Below are 6068 nucleotides of genomic sequence, written 5' to 3'. Positions count from 1 at the left end.
TGCAAACGAATATGTGTGTGTGTGTTTTTTTTTTATAATTCTGTTTTAGTACAGTCCGATCGCTTTATTGAAGGCAATGGCAATTCGCGCGGATCGCGATCGGTTACGATCTTTAATTAAGATATTAAATGTAATATAATTCCTAGCACCGGAATGCCACGTGAGATGGTTTGAAATGTAGAAAATAAATTAAAAAATGAAGAACACTTTTTCACCTTTCGCTTAACGCGCTACCTCGGACAGCTTTGCTAAGAGAACTTAAAATGAGGAGAAAAAATGCATATTGATAGAGAGAGAGAAAAAAAAACATTGCAATAACGAGTGTATAATCCGAATGCGGGATATACTGATAAATAATGAAGCAGTTAGCAAGTCCAAAGCACCACCGATCCATCGTCTCATGCGAGAAAGGGCGATAGTGGCGGTGTATGTTTTTTTAGTTGCCCTTTTCTTACCCTTTGCGCCCAATGCGCAAACATCCCGTACCGAGGTGTCCGACTCTTTGGGGCCCGAATGTATTAAATAATAATTATAAATTATGGAACAGCGAATAAAAAATGAGCCACATAAAAACCGACAACTCTCACTCGGCGGCATACGGCCGGGGTCGGCTTAATATTTTGCAACCGCTTGCGACCGCTGCTACCGTCCGGAGACTGAAGAGACCCCAACCGGTCTGTTTAAGGAAAGAAAGTGAATCGATGCGCAGCGAGAGGATGAAAAATTCGCTAAACGTTTCATTACGCACATTCTTTTCATATTTCATCGCCGACCCGTTGAAGGCGCTGGTTGTTTGCTTGGGGCTTGGTGGAAGATAAAATGATAAGAATGAGGAAAAAAGGTACGGGTGCACACGTACAAACACACAGACCTTCCCGGTCGACATTCTTGGCGGATGCGAATTGATGTGCGTCGTCGGAAGGGCAAGCGGAATGCAAAATTGGTATGTTCGTGTTAATGTGCCAGCAAACGGACGGGCGCATCGGTGGAAGGTGACGATGATGAAATATGTTTCCGATCTCTTCGGCTATCGAATATCGTCAATCGTGATGTCTTGTGCGTATGTGTGTATGTATGTGGGGCGTGGTGGTGCGACAGGATAATTCGAATGATCGTACGATTATCCATCCACGTGGTGGCAGCCTGACCCGCCGGTGTGTGGTGCAAGATAGTGCAATCGATTATGTGCTCGCTGTGTGCCTGTGGATTAACCGGTGTTGGTACATTTTATTTAAATTGGTTTCAGGGTTTGCAAATTATTTATGACACAGCTGCAGGTACAGGTACAATTTGTATGCAGCCCTTTTACTTCTTAAAAGTTTCAGCCCACTAAAGGTGTCGGAAATCATGTTTCCAAATTTATGCAAAGGTTACAGGTTACCTAAGATATTTTTTCAAAAATACATAAGATAAGATATCTTTCATAGTGATATACTCATTCAAATGTTTTGTCTTTGTATTCAAAATAGTCTTTGACTTTGATGTTTTCTTGTTTATGTCGATATCTATGACTGTTCGTCTCTAGCGACCAGATCTTAAGATATCAGATGTATCTATGTACCAACTTAACAAACAGCAAAAAAAAGTAAAAAAAAAGTAGAAGATTGTTTCATCTTTTACGGAAGACTACTTCCTTAGCTCTCCATGTAGTCCACGAAACGTCGAAGATCAAACAATATGTACAATACACAGGATTACCGTAGTATATTCACAGTAGATACCTTAACCAAGAAGAAATATTATCCTTCCGCACCAACTATTACTACTCGCCAGTACTATTACTGACTTATTTATTCATCATGCGTTACAACCGCTTAGCGATCTTGAGCTGACGAAGGAGTTGTTAAAGCAACTCACATTTGGGCGCAATAGCTAACTCAGTTCCACGATTCTTGAAGTTTCTAGTATGCATATCACTCCACCTTAACTTAGACCTAGCACATCTCCACAGCTTAAAAAAACTTTAGCAAACAGGTGCCATTTCGATAACATGACAAACCCTCCGAAAGCTGACGAGTCGAGTAGCGAGTTCGATATTTTGATGAAATCATAGGCCACATTATACAGGCTTTAAAGTTTTCTTTTTTTAAATAACATTTACGATCTACTCTCTTCTGGTTATTCTTCCTGACATAACAAGCTCAACAAAGCTATATGTAAACAAAATCCACATAATAAGATCTTCGGAACATGATTCATATAACAGTATAGAGCTGTACTGAAAATTCCAAATTAAATTACATATCTGACAATGTTTTTTTTATATTTTTAACAAAATGTTTCAAATCCTTCCAGCAGATGTTCTGGACATTCTGTTCATAATCGTTCATCAGCTGTTGGGCGTGTTATTTCTGTCTTTTGCTCAACGATTGCTAGCGTGCCATTTCATTATACTTTCGAAGTAGGTTGAACTATAAGTCCACTTATAAGTCCCCAACGCACCACCAACCCCCGCATGCACGAATAAAGATTGGCATGCACTTTCGCTTTCAACATTTGCAACACGTCATCGATCCGTGGTGTCCGTGCGGGTAGCGTGAGTTTTTTCCGCAGGTCAACATACAGTTTGCCTGATTCTCACCGATATTGACATATTTTTTTTGTGTGTTGCATTCGTTTCTCCAATGACCCACTGTAACAATCTGCTGGTGTGTGCACGAGCTGCAAAATCTCACCCCGGAAGAGAAGCACCGCAACGTGTCCAATGACACACGGGATGGGACCGCCTGCGCTCGTCCTACCAACGACCGCCACTTACCGCTTGGCTAATGACGGAACCAGAATGGTGTGACACGAATGTCACACGAATGTCTCGGATCTGTATTTTGTCGACCTTTTCGTGGTTCGTGTCCCTCGTTTTTCGTTGGTGAGAAGGTGGATGGCGTGGATGGAGCCTGCTTGTGGCCACAAAAATTGTGAATGAACCGTCACGAACCGGGGTGGTTCGTCCGTGTTTTCCGTCTTTTAATCCCAGTCTGCCGAACCGCCAATTGAATGAGCCACCCATTGGGTGCCGGGCCCGGGTGGACGGGACGGGAGGCGGTACACACGTAGTAGTTGTTCGTAGTATACGGTGTGATGAAAAGATCCGACCTTGAACCATATTTCGTTTCATCGACTGTTTGCGACTGGTGCGAAGAGTGGTGTGTTTGAGAGGGAGAGAGGGAGCGAGCATTAGCACAGGGAACTGTCTGGAGGAGTGGACGATTACGTGAAGAAGGGTATGATTGGCCGTTTTCGTGCCGAACGTGCGCCATCGCGGTTTTGCTCGAGTTGAGAGTGTCCTGATCCACCAACACCATCATCACCTCCACCGTTCGACACCTCAACGACACAACTTTCATCCGTAATGGGAGTGTGGGGCATGTCCAGACGGAAGGCACTTTTTAAGCGGGTTTGCAATGCGGAAGTGGTTGCCGTGATCGTGAACGTGCTGGAAAGCTGGACGGAAAAGAGAACCCGACAGAAAGCGCAATGGAAAACCCCGTACCGATACGAATATAACCGGCGGTTGTTCCGTTTTTCGTTCATGTTTAGAAATTTAACGAAATCGATGATTCGCCACCGAGCCCCGGCCATCCGGAGCCGGGCTGGAGATAATGTCCGGTAAAACGAGTGGGAGAGAACACATCCTCTAAACGGAGATAGCATCCGTGGAGCGTGCTTACCGTTGTTTCTTATTGTGGTTTGATCCGTGTTCTGCATATAACATATGTGGAGGTTAGGAGCGACCCAGAACGCAACGGAGGGCTGTCCTTTTCGTCGGATTGCTGGGTGCGTGAACTGGTTCGACAATCGGTGGGAGACATATTTCAAGGACGCACGCAGGTTCAAGCGAGGAAACAGCTAAAAAAATAGCACCGAAGGTTGACCCACCGTTACCTGAGGAGTGAACGCTCCGTATCCTTGACCGTACACACCCGCACTCGGCCGCTGGGAAGGCACGAAAAGTATAATGCATGCTGCCGCACATATTAACTAAGAACAGCTAAGAAAGACCACCACCGTCTTGCCAGTGTCTCCCAACACTATCACACGGATATGGGTAGGGGCGCGTGTTCCGTGATTCGGGTTGCGTTACGTTTCTTCAGTGTTGTTTTTTCCCTTTTCGTATTGGTCGTTGTTACCATTCCCGTTCCGTGTAGTATTTTGCTCCATGTTGGGCCTGGTCGTGGCCAGTTCCATGCACCACCATGCCCACCAGGCTACGTTTCGGCACGTTTGCTACGGGCAACAAAACGGTTGGGACGTGAAAGACATTCATTCGCCCTGACGCACGGTGATGATGTCCTGTCTGGAGCGTTTCTGTTGGGATGCGCGCTGGGGGTTTTGTGGGTAGGGGCGCCTGTCGATATGACGGCATGACGGTTGCATCCTAATTTTTGTTATAATTCCAATCATGCGCCACGGTCGCGTGAGGCACACGCTCCACGATCACGTTTGCTGGCGGAAGTAGAACGTGGTACTGTGTTTGTGTGTGTCTGTGTTTGGATGGACTTGTTTTTCTTTTTGATTTTGGAACAGGTTCCTTTCCGAGCATCCGAGTGCTACCCCAGTGCAGCTGAAGATGGGAGAGCATGGGCCTTGAAACGATGGTGTACGTGTAATTATTGGTTGATCGGTTTGTGCACGTGCACGGACATGTTTCGGCGGTTTCTTTGCGAGCAACGATCCGACTTAGACGTCATCGGCAAGGGGTAACTAACTTTCAGATGGATTATTTGGTCTCCGGATCAGCTGACCTGTAATATACTTGATAGCGCCAGTATAATATTTCTTATTCTCATTTTAGTTAGATTGATATACAGCGTCACTCTAAGGTGTAAGAAAGATCCAATCTTTGAGTGTTCAAAAACATCTGCAGCAGTATGTAATTAAGTGCACTCTGTTTGTTTTACATGTGAAGAAAATGCTCAAAAAATAAGAAGGACCCAACAAGACCTATGTACAGGATTATCAACTGCATTCGGTAACACACTGTGCTCATCTTCGTCCGGTAGCAAAGGTTGTTACTCCACCCTGCCGTAAAGTCGTGCTCTGCTCAAAATTCAACCCTTACCCGGAGCGTATCCCCTGGTTTCAAAGTAAAGGGCATTTGGTTTTAGGATGGTTGCTACCGGAAGTTTTACGTCCCCGTGACGGGTACAACACGTGAGACACGGGTATATACTGTGCATATCGTGGTTTGCATACTAATGGACCTAATCTAATCAAGCTCCCCATAGCTCGCTTTCTTCCCCAACTCTCCGGTTCCACCATGACTTCGACTGTTGGAAGATCTGGCGAACAACGATTTGGGGTGTCAAAGTCGGTACGCTCAGTGTGCAGCATAGCAATACCTGCGGGCAGGCAATGTTGAGATATCCTTCACACATCCCAATGCTCCCATCCACCCGTGGCCGGGTTTGGAAAAACGCCTTACGATTCCGTTTGAATGACTCCCGGCAGCCTGGCTTGGTTGCGTTGTTATCACGAACGGTACAGGTCATGCGCATTTCCCGAGAACCGATAAATGGACAGCAGCGTGCAGTCGTTGCTAGTGGGTTGAATGGTGTCCCTACACCGGTTCCATGCTGCTGTGTCGCACTCTTATTGCTCTCCTTTTTTGTGGTGGAGCATTCGGAGGGGTAGGGGGGAGGGGAGGCATTTTCTCACGCGTGCATTTTCCTTTCCTTATGGCAAACGAGTGAGTGACTTAGTTCTTCCTGTCCAAAGGGGAAGAAGTGTTGCTTTCTGAGAGAGCGAGCATCTTCCGGTACGGATGGAGATAATGCTGATCGGAAGGGAACCTGTGAAACGAATCGGTAAAGGGATTTTTTCTTGCTGTCAGCGTCCGGTTCGGTTGTGTGCGTGACTGAGCAGGACATCGCAGTCGTTTTTCCTGCATTCTTCGACAGCTCAAACTCATCATCTCTGATGTCCGTACTTTTTCGCCGAACGAAACGCTTTGTGATTGTGTCCTGCGAGAGAGAGCAAACAAAAGTGCGCGTCTAGTCTGTGTGCGTGGTGGTGGCGTGCGGTGTCGATTGGCGATATCGATGGTTCGATTTTAATTAGCCCCTAGAAGT

This window comes from Anopheles marshallii, chromosome 3, assembly GCF_943734725.1.
Source record: "Anopheles marshallii chromosome 3, idAnoMarsDA_429_01, whole genome shotgun sequence".
Classification (NCBI taxonomy): domain Eukaryota; kingdom Metazoa; phylum Arthropoda; class Insecta; order Diptera; family Culicidae; genus Anopheles; species Anopheles marshallii.
This window is presented reverse-complemented; position numbering follows the sequence as displayed.